The sequence below is a fragment of the Brachyhypopomus gauderio genome, unplaced genomic scaffold (genome assembly GCF_052324685.1).
Source record: "Brachyhypopomus gauderio isolate BG-103 unplaced genomic scaffold, BGAUD_0.2 sc117, whole genome shotgun sequence".
Lineage (NCBI taxonomy): Eukaryota > Metazoa > Chordata > Actinopteri > Gymnotiformes > Hypopomidae > Brachyhypopomus > Brachyhypopomus gauderio.
The window spans coordinates 421,211-438,357 of record NW_027506938.1 but is presented as its reverse complement, the minus strand read 5'-3'; the positions used below and the strand labels follow the sequence as shown (position 1 = coordinate 438,357).

The 17,147-nt window shown below is 44.8% G+C and overlaps 1 long non-coding RNA gene across 1 annotated transcript; it reads right to left on the bottom strand.

The window, feature by feature from the left end:
- Positions 1-890: 890 nt before the first annotated feature.
- LOC143497969 (uncharacterized) lies at positions 891-13,802 on the bottom strand. Its single transcript, XR_013125931.1, has 3 exons — positions 13,724-13,802; positions 1,499-1,645; positions 891-926 (listed from the first exon to the last, which is right to left on the bottom strand). It is a non-coding gene; the product is annotated as an uncharacterized LOC143497969 (long non-coding RNA).
- Between the last annotated feature and the right edge of the window lie 3,345 nt (positions 13,803-17,147).

Below are 17,147 nucleotides of genomic sequence, written 5' to 3'. Positions count from 1 at the left end.
GGTCAGGTAAATGTTCCTTCCCGTTTTTGAGGGGTGTTTCTTTATAACTACCACATATCATCCCAGTCAACATGTCCATGCGGGCCCCACATGGGTTTGAAATGGGCTGGCACATGGGCCCTTTTTGGGCAACCCAGCTGGGGCCCACAAAGATTTGTCCATCGGCTCCACATGGGCCCCATGTGTGTTAGCCCATGTGGGCCAATATTGGGGTCAATGTGGGCCTCAGGTGGGCTCCGTATGAGCATTGATTCACTGGCCCTACATGGGCCCCATGTGTGTTAGCCCATGTGGGCCAATATTGGGGTCAATGTGGGCCTCAGGTGGGCCCCGTATGAGCAATGATTCGCTGGCCCTACATGGGCCCCTTGTTTGTGTGGGATAATGATGGGGCCAGTGTGGGCAACAAGTAGGGCCCTTATGGTTAACTGCAGACACCCGCTTCAGCCCCATTAGGGGCCCATGGGCAAATCTTTATAGGCCCCATATGGGTTATGCAAAGGGGGCCCAAATATCAGCCCATCACTCACTAGAATGTCAGCTTGCATCACACATTTGGAGCACAATTACTATAATGCTAACTTGTGTCATCCAATGTGGGTCCCTATGGAGTCATGGAGGGCTTCAGGTGAGGTCTCTGCTGTACATACCTAATGCAATATTCAGTTGCTTTTCTTACTTTGCAAAACTGTTGTATAAGAGCACAGCACTAAAGACTGTATTATCATAAGTAATTTCAATCAGAGATGAGCTGTTTATAATAATACTTACATTTAAATGACGACAAATGCTTGATCAATCCTAATAAAAATGTTTTATTGAAAACGACAACTCATTAACAATTTTAACCATAAATGTCCATAAAACATATGTTTAGAGTCTTTAGAATTCTTTACTGTGTGTTGCTGAGTTGTGTAGTTTCACATCTTGTAGAGAGAGAGAGAGAGAAGAGGGGAGGGAGAGACAGACAACAGTATTAATTAAAGCACACAACAGTAACACTGCAGATTATCTAAACCACTTTTAGCAATGATAAACATCCTTCTCTGTGAATCTAAAACATGGTAAAGCATAAAAATCCTGTTTGTACTATTGAATTAGCACACTAGGCCTGTTTAATGGGCATGCATTTTCTGCACCACCTGGGTCCTGACCATAATACACTGTACAGAACTCTATGAAGGCTCTTGCCAGCTTCTAGTTTGCACAGTATAATAAAATCCTGACCAGTACTCCTTCAAATATACTATACAATTCACTAATTTGAGCTGCTGCAGTTACTCAAAATTTCCAAAGACACTGATGTCTAACACTTTAATCACCTCTTGGGGGAGATTTTACAAAGGCCAAGTGATGTGTTTACAAGTTAGGTGTACATAAAACATTTAAAAACTCCAATATAGGAGCTGTCAGGGTTTTGGAAAGTAAAAAAGACTGATTTTCACATGCCTTCATAGTCACATTATCACAAACGTGTAACTCACTTTTGATTACTTACATCTGTTCTGCGTTCCTTTTTTGAAAGTCTCTCTGCGCTCTCAGTGCACGGTTTCCATCATGGTCACGAGCATTGGTAAACCACTTTGAGACAGCTCTCTCAACATCTTTAGTTAATTCTGAAGATAAGCATTTTGTTTTAGGGCACCTACAAAACAAAATTTAAAATTCAGATAGAATAAACTGAGGCAAAAACAACCACCACATGTTACTTTACAGAGCACCAAAACGAGAAAACCGCTATCTAACTTGGACCCATTACAAGAATGATTAGTAGCTGTTTATCCGTAAGACAATACTCTTTACTGCTATACACAAGATTGTCTATGGTAGGTTAGGACTACGATCATTTGTTTTTCCCCCTCATACTGGGATTAATACTACACAGCTCTACCTTAGAAATGCAGTCATTTGTACAGTGGTACCTCGAGATACGAGTTTAATCCGTTCCAGACCCGTGCTCGTATCTCAAACTGCTCGGTTCTGGAAGCAATTTAACAATGTAAAATATTGTAATTGGTTCCGGTCCTTAAAAAAGTCACAAAACTAGCGTAAATGTGGAAAAAAAGACATGTACTCCGGCCGAACAGATGAGCGAGTTCGGCTACACGAGTGCCTTTCTCATGCAGGTGAATAATCTCCTGCTTAGTTTCTATAGTTATCATTCTCTTCTCACTGGACTTTCCACTACTAGAGCCTTTTTTGGAGTGTTGGAAAAAAGAAAATTAAAGGCTAATAACTTGATGTGTCAATTTAGTGTTTTTCAGGAAGACTGTGGGAAAGCAGGAGTAAGGAGGCCTCAGTGGCCTTGAGGAGAACAGAAGGGGCCTATTCAGTGCAGGATGTGTAGCAATCAGTTTTTAGATAACCAGGCACACAGGCTGGGAGAAGAGGAGCAGGTGAATTTCCATGGAGAGCAGCCAGGATTGGGGAGTTATCGAAACTTAACAATTCGAAACTTATGGACAGAGAGTATGAAAGAAAGGACATCGCCCAGCACGAGAGGCTTTTCGCTTGGACACTGCTGAGATCCACTTGGGTTAGGTAGATTCCTAGGCAACTAGCACCAGTGCACTGAAGAGTTTGTACCACGAATACTTCTATTATATTGCATTAATTATATTCTATATAAATCATTTTAAAAGAACTTTTGTTGTCAAGACTTTGCTTGGACCACTCAGTCAAAAACCAGTCGGTTCATCGGGGCGGTGTTGGGGCCCGTCTGGGTCGGAGAAGAAAATTCCCAACAAATTGGTAGCAGAGGATGGTTTTTGGCTGGAGTCGAATTCTGCAATTAGGACAAGAGAGGAGGTCAATCCGTCCGTGAGGTGACTGAACTAAACCGCGCGGTCTGAAAAAAGGTAAGGAGCCATTCTCTCCTATTGGCTGATGTTACTACGTCATAGGCTAAATTAAAGTTCAGTCACTAAATGGTCGAGGCGAAATACTCTCTGTAAATTTAGTATTGAAATTGTATACGTGTTACAAACTCGATATATAGACAGGAGGATTGCCCTACGACTCAAAGTCGTGAGGAGGACACCCTGTAACTGCAGTAAACGGTTAAAGAGTAGGCAGCCCATCGGTTCTAAAAAAGAACGGTGGAGGACGCGCTCAGAGAAAGTAGGCAGCCCACGTTCTAAAAAGAACCTTGGTTCTAAAAGAGAACGGTGGAGGACGTGCCCAGAGAAAGAGCAGGTAGCCCACGTTCTTAAAAAGAACTTTGGTTCTAAAAAAAGAACGGTGGAGGACGCGCTCAGGTGACGAGTAGGTAGCCCACGTTCAAAAAAAAGGGGAACTATTGTTCTAAATAAAAAAAAAAGAGAACGGTGGAGGACGCGCTCGGTCACGGTTAAATGAATGAGTAGGTAGCCTGGGATTTCAAGAATAATAGATTATTTAAAGAAATCCCGGAGGACGCGCTCAGCCGGTTTTGGGGGGCCCCCGTGTGTTTTGTTGAAATTGCGTGCGTGATTGGTGAAACTACAGCTGTATCTGTGTATGCGTGTTTGCAAAATTGCGGTGTTGGGTTGGTTTTCATGTACCGTGTGGTTTTATGTTGAATAAAGACCTGTATAAATTGTTTGAGCATACGTGCTATAATAAAACTTGAGAGCCTTTCATTGGGGGACTTACAAACCCACGCCCATAAATCCATGAGCCTCTTATGTGAGGACATTTGAACCCCTGAGTAAATTGCATGAGCCCCCAAGAAAGACGTTCATCATTGTGTACACAAGCACAAGAGAAACATTTCATAAGAGGTTAAAGTGTAAAACAAAAATTATTATATATTTTTTCATGCATGAAATTATAATTTGGTTTATGACGCTCCGTAAACGTACGATTTAAGTGCTGGAAGTGAAACTCGCGCGAGCTGTGTTGAGCTGAAGTTGTTTGGAGTGTGGAGATATTAACTTGTGTCTGTCTGCCCTTGGGGTGCGCGCTGGCGAGTTAAAGCGCTTGCGAACACGACGATAAAGTGATAAAGTTTACTGAATTAATTCGGGGGTATTAAAGTGCTAGTGAGTACAACGAAAAAGTTTTAAAATTTACTGAATCGAAGCAAAAGTAATTTGGAAGTAGTTTAAAAATCAGAGTTATATCATGGATAATATTAAGGGTTTGGAGGATTATTTGGTTGATACTATGGAGAAACGTGCTGTGCCGAAAATGAGGTCTGACACAGTGATGTATGTGAAAAAATGTTTTGAGAAGATGCGATCCGAAGGGTTGTGGCCAGACCCGGACGATCGCGGTGTGTCTCAGGTTGATTGGGAGCAGATCGAGAAGCATTGGGTCACACGGGTTAATAAAGAGAAAAAAAGATTAGAGGCTAGCGGAGCCCTAACTAAGCAAAAGCGCAAAAACCAGCTGGAAGAAGCTGAAACTTATTTGTCGTATGTGAGAACATTTCGAAAAATTTGTCAAAATATTAATGATAAAGAACGAGTTGAAACCAAAAAGACAGAACTCCCTGTGCCCCCTCCCTATGCAGAAAAAGCGTGTGAACCCGGTGCTCCTCAATGTCCGCGTGCAGCGCTGATGGCGCCTGTGTCTGTGAGTGAAATGAGTGACGTTGGTGTGGACGGGGCTTCTGCACGTCCAAAATCAGTGAGAGAGCGTGAATGTGATGAGGGGAGACAAGTGGTAATGGAGGTTGTCAGTGATGTGGCTATGGATAAAATAGAGAGTAGACTAGCGAGGCTCGAAGACCGTGATCGCGAGAAAGCTGGAGAAACAGAGATAAATAATGCATTGCAAAGAATTGAACAGCGAATGGATGAGAGTTTGAGTCTGAGTGCCCCCACCCGGTTCGAACAGACGTTGAACAGAGCAGAGAAAGTGGTCTGTGACGTGGAGAAAGCCATCAGGCAGGAAGAGGCTAAGTTGGAAAAAGAGCGTGCGAGACAGCAAAAGAAATGCGCTGCGGATGATAAAAGGAGAAATAGAGGTGCACCTGACAGAAGAGATACATTGATTGTGACTGGTGAAAATTTAGAATGGGAAGTGGAGAATGACGAGGGGGTGGCGAGCAGACGAGTGAAAACTCCCTCCTCAGAGGAGAGCGAGGTGGTAGATGAATGTATAAACCTGACTGAATCCGAGCAATGGGTGAGAGTGCCCGCCTACTATGACAGGCACGGTGTAGTCACGCGATCAAAAGCCAAGAACACGTCGACCCCTGGTGGTCATTATCCGATAATGGCAGTACCAGGGAGCAGTTACGCACACACATACGCTCCGTGGACACACAGAGATTTGCACACTATGATAGATAAATTACCCAATCCTAAAAAGGGCGTTCAGTATTTCTTGTCTAACAGTGCCCAATTAATTTGTTAGGTAGAGATTTGTTGTGTCAATTTTCAGCTATTATTGAATGCACACCGAGTGAAGGTAAATTAGCTGTCTCTGTCACCAACCACGATGAGCGCCTCAGAATACTTAATCAACAAGCAGCAGACGGCCCAGCTCACATTTACTGGGCCACATTACAACATCCTGAGGAACAAGCAACTGCTAAAAATTTGCTTTACACGTTTAATTTATGGAAACCATGGTTCCTGTCACTTCAGAGTATGACCCCACCAATAGACAGCACACACTGCACTTTTAATTACATCAGAGGGGAGGATGGGGTTTATGGACAGCTGTGGAATAACATTGAAGGTCAATTACAAAATATAATTTGTGAATCAATGATTGTTGGACCTGAAGGTGTGGCTGCACTAGTTGTGTTAACAGGAGAACAGATGACGTACTGGAGAAACCCGGACCAGCAGGATTCACTACCACATGTCTCGCTGTTGGTCTCGGCTGGACACGAACCTCGTGAGCTGGGCCCCATGCTGGCCACTGCCATGAAGGAACAGTTTCGCCCAACCTGTCTGCCAGGGGTAGAGGGTACGTCGGATGGTAAGTACTGGAGAGTCGCATGTGACACCAGTGACTTGGCGTACTTCTGTAACCAGCCCCTGACAGCCACACACGGCAGAGCACTGTTGGATCACCCCCAGGCCAAAGAACAACTAGAGACGGTCCCAGCCAACTTGTGGACCACGACAAAGGTAGATGTAGGATGTGCATCACACCACATGGCTCCTATTAGGTTAAAGCCAGGAGAAACAGTCGTTCATCAGCCACAGTACCGAATCAAGCCAGAAGCCATGGCAGGTATTACAGACACCATTGCAGATTTGATCAAAGTTGGAGTTCTGAAACCCACGACGTCACCGTGGAACACGCCCATACTACCTGTTAAAAAACCTGGAAAAGATGAGTATCGTATGGTGCATGATTTGAGGCGCATTAATGATGTCACTGTAACTGAGAACATACCAGTACCTGACCCCTATCGATCTTTGCAGAACCTGACGACTGAACACTGCACCTTTTCATGCATAGATTTAGCTAATGCTTTCTTTTCTATACCAATTGATGAGAATGTGAAAGACATTTTTGCGTTTACCTTTAAAGGTCAACAGTACACATACAACAGGCTACCTCAAGGCTACAAAGACTCACCAGGCATCTTTAATCAATGTCTGTTGAAAGATCTGTCTAGATTAACTGACAATGATTTGATTGACCCTAACACCGTACTAATGCAGTTCGTGGACGATTTGTTAATAGCTAGTACTTCACCTGATAAGTGCCTTAGAGACAACATAACCATTCTAACATTGTTAGCTGAATTAGGTTACAAAGTGAACAAGTCAAAACTCCAGGTGGCCAGGCCGATGGTCACCTTTCTGGGGAGAAACATCTCACACAAAGGTCACACCCTGACTCCAAATCAGAGACAGTCAATACTGTCATTTCCAAAGCCCACTACAGTGTCCCAAATGATGTCATTTTTAGGCCTGACAGGCTACTGCCGCAACTACATACCTAACTACAGTGATTTAGCTCACAGCCTCAGAAAACTCGCAGTGTCAAAAGATCTGAGTAACGGGAAGGTGGAGCTTGACTGGACGGTTGAGGCAGAGAGGGATTTTATAACTCTAAAACAAGCACTTGCTAGCGCTACTGAATTAGCAGCACCAGACTACACACAACCTTTTCATTTAAACGTTTCTGTAAGAGACAATCATGTTCATGCTTGTCTCTTTCAGAAGGGGGAGAGTGAAGGAAGGAACATTTTATTTTTTCACAGTTCCAAATTAGATCAACCAGTGATAGGAACAGGACCATGCACAACATACATGGCAGGACTCACCACAGCGATAGAGAAGACAGCACACTTGGTAATGTGTCACCCACTAATAGTCAGCACCAATCACGGAGTAATGGCGTTCATAAACTCACAAGCCTTTTCTTTGTCGAGAGCACGACAGAACAAGATAAAAGCCATACTCACACAGCCACACATCACGTACAACACTGCGTCAAAACTTGTGAATCTGACTGATAACATTGAAGTAGCCGAAGATGCGACACCACATGACTGCGCTGACGCCACAGAAAGATACATTCAGCTCAGACCAGAACTGCACAAGGTCAGAATTACTAAACCAGGAGCATGGGAACTCTGTTCAGATGGGAGTTGTTGGAGACAAGGTAACGAACTGAAGGCCTCTTACGCTGTGGTACAAGCATGTGGGGAAGAGTGGGAGGAGGTGGAATCAGGAGTGGTTCCACAACCAGCTTCAGCTCAGCTGGCAGAAATGGTCGCACTCACTAGAGCACTGGAACACGCGTCAGGTCAGATTGTGAACATTTACACAGATTCAGCATACGTGCACGGGGTCATCCACCATGAACTAGTCAGGTGGATGGATAATGGGTACACTAACGCCACAGGACAGCCAATCAAACATTTGAGAGCAGTACATGAGTTGAGTGAAGCTATCATGTTGCCCAAAGAAGTGGCTGTGATAAAGGTAAGAGGACATCAGGGTAATGACAGTTTTGTTTCTAGAGGTAATGAAGCTGCTGACAGAGCAGCCAAAGCTGCTGGAGGGTACAACCCACAGAGCTTGTTGTTGCTGGAAACTCATAACATGCCTGAGTTGACAGAGAGCCACCTGGCACAGATCCAAGAACAGGCCACGGTCTATGAGAAGCAATTGTGGATAGACCGGGGAGCTGCAGTCACTAAAGGAGGAGTCCAGAAGGGAGAGTAGTTTTGCCCTTAGAGAAGATGAAATTGATACTATGCGAAGCACATGGGCCTACTCACTCCGGAGTGTCGGCCATGGTGACCAAATTAGAATGTTTATGGTGGCATCCATACCTCAGAGACCATGTGAAGCAATACGTGAGCGAATGTGATATCTGTCAGTCATACAATGTAAAGAAACCATACCGGGTGAGAATTGGAGGATACCCAGTGCCCGCGGGGCCATTTGAGGAGATTGTGATCGATTACACAGACATGGGGCCAGACAACAGGGTAAGGGGGTACAGGTACCTGTTGGTCATGGTAGACAGATTCACCAAATGGGTAGAAGCTATACCCACCAAAAAGGAAGATTCAAAATCAGTCATAAAATGGTTGCAAAATGAGTTGATTCCCAGGTACGGCCTACCAAAAGTGATTAGGAGTGACAATGGGTCCCACTTTGATAACAAACACTTGGCAGAAGTAGAACAAAAGCTGGGCCTAACCCACAAGTTTGGCACTGTCTACCACCCACAGTCACAGGGGTTGGTGGAAAGAGCCAACCAGACCATTAAGACTAAACTGGCCAAAGTGTGCGCAGCAGGAGACATGGACTGGGTTCAGGCGCTGCCACTAGTGTTGATGTCCATGAGAGCGACCCCCACGGGAGAATACAATCTCTCACCACACCAGCTCATGACAGGACGACCCATGCCAGGGTGCCCTCGACCGAGGATTGAGGGACCAGCTTTAGAAATCCAGGAACAGGAGATGTCAGAGTACATGAGAGAATTAACCAAGTTGCTTTGTGAAATCAATAAGTCTGTTCAACAGGAAAAAGGAAAAGAAGACCTGGAATCACCCAAGGTGAAGGTGAAGCCAGGGGATTGGGTAAGGATCAAAGTGCACAAGAGGAAGTGGAACGAGCCACGGTGGACAGGCCCGTGGGAGGTCGAAGGTGCCAACGAGCACTCAGTGAAAGTGAGGAAAGACAAAGGTAAGACTTGGTACCACATTTCACACTGTGTTGCAGCAAAAGAACCAACAAGAACCACAGGAGAGATCAAGACACACCTGGAGGAGACAGGAGAAGCCCCAGGGAAGGAGTTAGTGGTGAGTACCGACCCCAGTGTAGCTTTTTACAGAGAATACATCACAGCCGAGGACTGGTGGGAGGAAGGTGAAGGAGACCTGTTGGAGACTGACTGTGAGGCTATAGCACACTGTGTGAGCGCGGACCTGAACCTGGGAGCTGGAGTGGCTCTGCAGATCAGACAAGCGTTTGGCACTACAGGTATAGCCAAGGTGCCCATAGGCAAGTGTGCCACACAAACCACACAGACACACATCATATTCCATTTAGTGACCAAAAGATACTACAGGGAGAAGCCAGAATTAGGAGATCTGATTTCAAGCATACAACACCTGGCCACATTGTTAGTATCATTGAACATTAACACTCTAGCCATACCGAAGCTGGGTTGTGGACTAGACGGATTAGACTGGAGGACTGTGAAACCGATCATTAAAACTTTACTTAAACCAACCGGTACCAAGGTGGTGGTGCACCATCTTCCATCCTAGGATGGAACTGTGGGAAATAAGAGACATGTTGTCGGGACGTGTCGGACGTCCAGATGAGGCTCAGTACCAACAATATGTTAGAGTAGGGAGATTAACTTTGAGAACATGGACTTGGCTATGGGGGGGAACATTTCTAGCCGCGGTGATAATAGGAGCGGTGGTGATATTTAGTGTAGGGAATCAGAAACAATCCAATAACGTGAACGTAACTTTGTGTCGGTGGGACGACAATCACACTGCCTGCAAAGAGGTGAGGCCCGATGAGATCCACAGCCCTAACCCGCTAGTAAACGCGACCAAACCAGAGAAAATAGACTTTAAAGTAAGAAAACCAAGAGGAGCTGGAACCAGGCCAGTAGGACAGTCCAAGGACCGGTGTGTACGGACATACGGAGGTGTGGAATTGAGTTATAGAGATGGTACAGCCTCGAGCTGGACTTTTGACTTATGTGAGGTAGTGGACTGCGGGGGAGCCAATGCCTCATACAGAGGATGTGATTTGTACATATGTTGGACCAATCAAGTTAATGCGGGCTGTCATGGAAGGGGGAGTTTCTATAGTGCAGACTGGTGTCCTGGTTGGGGGTCAGTGATAAAGTACTCGGGGAGATGGAAACCGACATTAGGAGATAAGAAGGGTAACCCGTCCACGACCTCTTTGAGCAAATGGTGGGTCGATGTGTCGTTTCAGCGAGACTATCACGTGTCCCAAAATCCAGTAACTTTTTCTGTCAAATGGAATGGGCAGATATGGGGTAATAACAGACCGTTGTACTTCACCCTGGGGGTGGAACAATCAGGACGTGACATATGGGGAATAATTAAACTCAGCTATTTAGCCAAACCCAAGCCACTCAGCCCAGCAAAACCTGAGGCAAAAATAAAAGAGGTGGAGGATTCAGCAGACAAGTTCACTCTAACCACAGATTTCACTAAATTATCGTCCCAGCAGTTAATAGAATTAGCAACCGGTTACAGCGGCTCGAATTTGTGGTTGTCATGGCTAGAACAAAACAGTAGAGAAAATGGGTTAGAAGGTTGTGTGGCCTGTGCAGCGGCCCGACCCGCGTTAATGACCTCACCAGCCCCACTGAATCCTGAAACAGATCCAGTAGGATATCAGTGTATGTTGAATTTAACTAAGGTGAAAAGTATTACGACCTCAAATTGTTCCAGCCTGGACAGTATTTTTCCATATGTCAAAAATTTGGAAGGAGGTAACGCTCCTTTCGTGCCAGTAAAACTTAAAGGACAGTACCAATGTTTTAACTTGACAGAGAAAGACGCAATCATGAGTGTGGGAGAAATAGAACCTGACTGGTGTAACGCCACAACGAAGGTCCCGGGGATAGGGAGAGTAGCCCGGGCAGGGATCTGGTGGTACTGCGGAGGACACACTCTGTTGGCATTAATACCAGGAAGAGCTAAAGCAATCTGTGCTATGGTAAGACTAATCACACCAATAACAATGATAGGGCTGAGGGAAATCACACCGCAGCCTGCTATAGCCCAAGGGAGAAAGAAGCGTGATGCCTTTGATTTGTCCATAGGGTCACCAACATACATTGACTCCATAGGAGTGCCTCGGGGGGTTCCCAATGAATACAAGCTAGTTGATCAAATAGCTACGGGCTTTGAGAACATTCCAATTATATCAGCCTTGTTTCCAGTAACACCGAACAAGAATGTAGATAGGATCAACTTTGTCCATTACAATGTGCTGAGATTAACCAACCTAACGAGAGACGCAATAGAGGGGCTGAGCGAACAACTGAGAGCTACCTCACTGATGGCCGTACAAAACAGAATGGCTCTAGATATGCTCCTGGCGGAAAAAGGGGGTGTATGTTTCATGTTTGGCGACAACTGTTGTACCTTCATTCCCAATAACACCGCACCGGACGGGTCGGTGACCAGAGCTCTGGACGGACTGAAGGCTTTATCTAAGGAGATGCAGGAGGCCTCAGGTATCAGTAACCCCATGGAGGAGTGGTTCACGAAGGTGTTTGGGAAATGGAAGGCACTAATTATGTCCTTGTTTATGTCAGTAGCAGTGTTTATTGCAATTGTTGTTATTTGTGGATGTTGTTGTATACCATGTATCAGATCTCTCACCCAAAGGTTGATCACAGCCGCGATTGAGAAGGGGGATGCAAAGAACCCACCACCATACACTATGCCACTGATGGCGGAGGATGATGATGACATATCATCTGAAGAAGACGATTCTGTGTGAAAAACTTGTTGTTTTTGATTAATTATGCTTGCTTTGTAGGTATTGGCAGCGTCAGTGACTGATGAAGAATGAAGACGCACCACACATTAGAGCACAACCAACAACACATGAAAGCTGATTCACTAGCTTAAAAGTAATATGCATGACACATGGGCACATTAATAGAACGGGTCGAGGTGATCTCCCACCAGGCGGGACCTGGGTCTCGGGGACAACGTCAAGTCACGAGACCGTGGGAGATGAAGGGGGGCATCTCCGAATAGTCTGAAAGGTCTCGGCCCACGACTGGGGAGTGATCCAGAACCCACAAATCACATAAAAGAACACATAGACGTTGTACTAACTGACATAGTCACACTATGAATGTATACACATTTAGGGATTTTTATGATTGTCTTTCTTTTAATAAGTGCACTGGGCTAGATAGATTTTAGTATTAGACTAGAGTTAGACCAATGTTTTGGTCTAAAAGGGGGAATGTTGGAAAAAAGAAAATTAAAGGCTAATAACTTGATGTGTCAATTTAGTGTTTTTCAGGAAGACTGTGGGAAAGCAGGAGTAAGGAGGCCTCAGTGGCCTTGAGGAGAACAGAAGGGGCCTATTCAGTGCAGGATGTGTAGCAAGCAGTTTTTAGATAACCAGGCACACAGGCTGGGAGAAGAGGAGCAGGTGAATTTCCATGGAGAGCAGCCAAGATTGGGGAGTTATCGAAACTTAACAATTCGAAACTTATGGACAGAGAGTATGAAAGAAAGGACATCGCCCAGCACGAGAGGCTTTTCGCTTGGACACTGCTGAGATCCACTTGGGTTAGGTAGATTCCTAGGCAACTAGCACCAGTGCACTGAAGAGTTTGTACCACGAATACTTCTATTATATTGCATTAATTATATTCTATATAAATCATTTTAAAAGAACTTTTGTTGTCAAGACTTTGCTTGGACCACTCAGTCAAAAACCAGTCGGTTCATCGGGGCGGTGTTGGGGCCCGTCTGGGTCGGAGAAGAAAATTCCCAACAGGAGCCATAATGCAAAACAAACGTTTGTAGTATTGAAATACTGTACTGTATACACCGTACGTAGTGTTACTCGTTGCAAAGCACACGTGCGAATGGCTGTGATGACCGGTTCATGCTCGTATCTCGAACGTGCACTCGGGTGTCGAACAGAAATTTTGCTCGTCTCGGTGCTCGTATCTTGGATCGCTCGTATCTTGGATCGCTCGTATCTTGAGGTACCACTGTATTTGGTATATTTAATGCCAGGACACGACTTACTATTAACTGTAAAGGTTTATCACTTAATTAATAACTAACAGGACAATTATCTTTTCTACCAAAACGTTAAGCAAACATTCTCTAAACATAACTAGCTAGCTAGTTAACCAAGGTGACCACTTAGTTCTAGTGTTTGCTAAGATAGGTTAACTCACTATCTTAGGTTAGCTAGCCTAGCAACATCGAAATTTGCACTTATGTCTTAGCTGATCTAGGAAAATTAATTAACTAAATCTAGGTGGGTTACGTCGAAAATGTGTAAACATAGACATTTAAACACTATATTTCCCCCCACAGATTATTCCTCTTAGCCATAACAAATGAACGGCTTGCGTTCTACCTTTCAACGCTAACGGTTGTTTTAGCTATCAAGCTAGCAAATTAACATAGCTAGGTTTGAATTAAATATAACGTCAGGCATTATATCCTCAGATATTTTTCTTTCTTTCTTTCATTGTATATTTGTTCTTTTACACATTGATAACCAAATTAGAGAAACCGGATAAAAAGTTAATTTCTTACCTCAGTGAATGATATCTCCAACGGATATAAAAATTCACTTTCAGTCAGGCCAGGCGGGAGACCGTTTAGTCTTTCGTTGGGGGCGGACGCGCACGAGAGGAGGCGAGGCAATGGTTTATTCCATACATCTGAAGCAGGTTCATTAACTTTGTTAATATTTTGAATGAATTTAGTTATTATAACTGCTTCACAAATTAAACTATATCAACATGCAATTTATTTGTTTGTGTGCCAGAGAAATATCCAGTTCTACCATCATTTGCTTGAGCTGAGGTATAAAATCGTGTACTATGTAAAAATGTCTGTTTTGTAAATGGTATTTAAAAGTCCGTTTTTAAAATATTAGGCTGTTTTAAAAATCAGGCCACGTGGGTCCCAACTATAACCCAACTAAGCCCATTTATCTAACTAAGCTTTATCTAAGCCCATGCCCAGATAAAACCCATACTGCCCAGTTAAATCCCATGTGGGGCCCATGTGGACATGTTGGCTGGGATTACGGACAACATTGCAAAGAATGTGACGCGAGTTGTGCGGAGTCGCGCTACGGTCAGTCCCGAAAGTATAAACATAGTTAAAATGAGCACAGCCAGGCCAAGTGTTTAATCAACTTTAAATAAATACTTCTAATGTCTTTTTTTAGGTTGTACAGACAAACAGCATTTTACAGAGTATACCTAACTTTTTGAAAAAACTGCAAGTTTTTGTGCTTTTATGTTGGCTATGTTGCTTTTGTGATGCTGAGCTCTAGCTATAAAAAGTTTGTGCTATTACCAGAAAAGAGAGCTTTTGTTTGTATTTTATTAATTTATTTAGGAGGGTACTCCTCTTCCTCCTCCCCCTCCCCAACATAGTCCACAGTGGGAGCAGAGTAGATGGAGGGAGGGTAATCCTCCTCCTCCTCTGACTCCTCCTCAGAGTCCCCTCCCCCGAATTTGCTCTCTGGGGTGGACTCCGTACAGGCATGAAAATGGGTCAGGGGTTAAAAAGGTGAGAAGACCGGGGGGCGGGGCATGTGACGTCATGGGGATACGGCGACGGGGCGTTGACATGTGACGTCATGGGTATACGGCGACGGGGGCGGTGTGGCTGCTGGTGTACGGGGATACAGCACAGGTGATGCCAAATATTACGGAGCCCTTAAGGTGACATCATGTAAAAAATATAATAACGCGTGGCCACGACTTACTAACACGTGCGAACGAGATAATTAACGCGTGCGAACAAGATAATTAAGTATTACTTTATATAAAGCCAGGTTTACCTTCCTTGGGCAGTCAGTTCGCGAACATCCCTGGGATCTGCTTGCTTTGCTGTGAAAAAATAAACTTTGTTGCCGCGTGTGAAAGGCAACATTAGTATCTCGTTCCCACGCGTTATTATTTTTTTTACATGATGTCACCTTACGGGCTCCATAAAATATAGTAAAATCCATTAAAAAAATTTTTTTGACTGTCTTGTCAATGGATTCAATGTATGAAGCCAGATCCTTAAACGCGAGAGGCCGCTTTCGCCATTCCAGATGGCTCAGTCAAAACCATTACGTCTTAATGAACCAATAAATAGATCAGCAGTGAAAATGAGTGTAAAAATATCAGGGTTCACGTGTTTTTATTTTCTAACATGGGCTAAAGCACAGGGTAGACTCAAACGACAAGCGTTTACAACTTCATCTTCAACCTTTTCAGCCCTGGCGCGAATGTTATCCTCACACGTCCCTGGATTCACCAGTTAGTTACTACAGACACTAGAAAAAAAAATCTCGTTTCTTATTTTATGTCACCGTTAACTACACGGGGTTGACGCGAATAGAGTTCTATCTATCTACCTATTTATCACAAGAGCTTGTGGCTCTGACAGTATTCAACGCTGTAGCGAACGGCAGTAACTTTGTTTTACCGCAAAATATGAAAACGATTGAAACCATTAATAACCCAATTAAATCCACTGGGAAATGTACGATCTGGTAAATGTAGTGGTAAATGTACGATCTGGTAAATGTAGTGGTAAATGTACGATCTAGTAAATGTAGTAGTAAATGTACGATCTGGTAAATGTAGTGGTAAATGTTCGCTCTTCTGACTTGTCCGCGGTGTAGCACTAGGTCCTGCTTCTCGTCCCGCTTAGCAGTAAATGAATAACATGAATGAAGAACGTTCGTATGATTGAAACGCTATTTGGCCTCTATGATGGTTCTGGGCGGAAACTGCTGGCCACTGTGTCATTGAAATTGCCGATTTCGGAAGTACTCTGTTTGCTTATTAAGTCAATGTGATAATTAAAATATATGCATATAATCTCCCGACCCCCCCCCCCCCAAAAAAACAAAAACAAAAAACTCATCGGATCTACACATTTCACGTATGTCACCCTTTTCAACTTCAAAACGGCGAATTTCGCCGAAAGGTGACAGATTTTCATGCCTGTCCGTAGCACCGAAGACGCAGGAGTCCACCCTCAGAGGCGAAAGGGCGCGTGCTGGAGGGGGGCGTCGCTGGCGCTCACGCCAAATCCGCACCACCCCTTCGCGGAGCTCCTTCGCCAACTCGGGGTCCTGCATCCTCCGAGCCGCGGCCAGCTGGAACACGCAGACGGGATCCTGCTCCAGCTTTTCCTGCGTCGGTGGGTCCTTCTCTTCTCCAAGCTCGCCCTCTGGTGGCGATGCCTGGTAGAACTCCGGGACGCTCACTCTTATGGGCGAGCTTTCCCGGGAAGGTGCGGGGTGCAGCTCTCGCCACACTCGGACCGCAGTCCGGTGGTACTCCTCTTTCAGCTCGGGAATAGTGGTCTCCCGAGCCGCGCAGAGCAGGTAGGAGCATTCGGGGTCCTCCATGAGCTGCGTCCGAGTCGGCGGAGCTTTGCGGCGTGGGGGAGAAGAAGAAGAGTGGTGATGCCGATTACTGGGCTTTCTTGCCTTTCTTCTGCTTGCCCTTGTAGCCTGGCATTTTGTTGGTGTCTCGGACAGCTCGTCGTTCTGTGACGCTCGGGGCTGGACGAAGGACGAGACACGGGAATCCTTGTCTACTGACGTCACGGTACTTTATTTACGAATAAAGTGCACGAAGAACATGGACTCAATCACAACGACGTGTAAACCATAGACAACGACGAGCACAGGACACATTAAATATACAAACCACATTAGCCCCATGTGATTACGAGACTATTCACAGGTGAGACACATTATTCACACGACCTAGCCATCACCACAGAGTTCCACTGACGCAGACAAGGCACGTGGACTACGAATACACACGCCCAAACGGGAGGGGCCGGGGTCCTCAACGTGACAATTACTAAATGTTGAGAGAACACAGCCTTGCACAAAATGTTTGCACTATTATTACTTGTACACGTTTTATCTAATTTTAGATTTCATCTATTGTTGAATAAACCTGCAAAATATTTGGAATTATTCTGGATT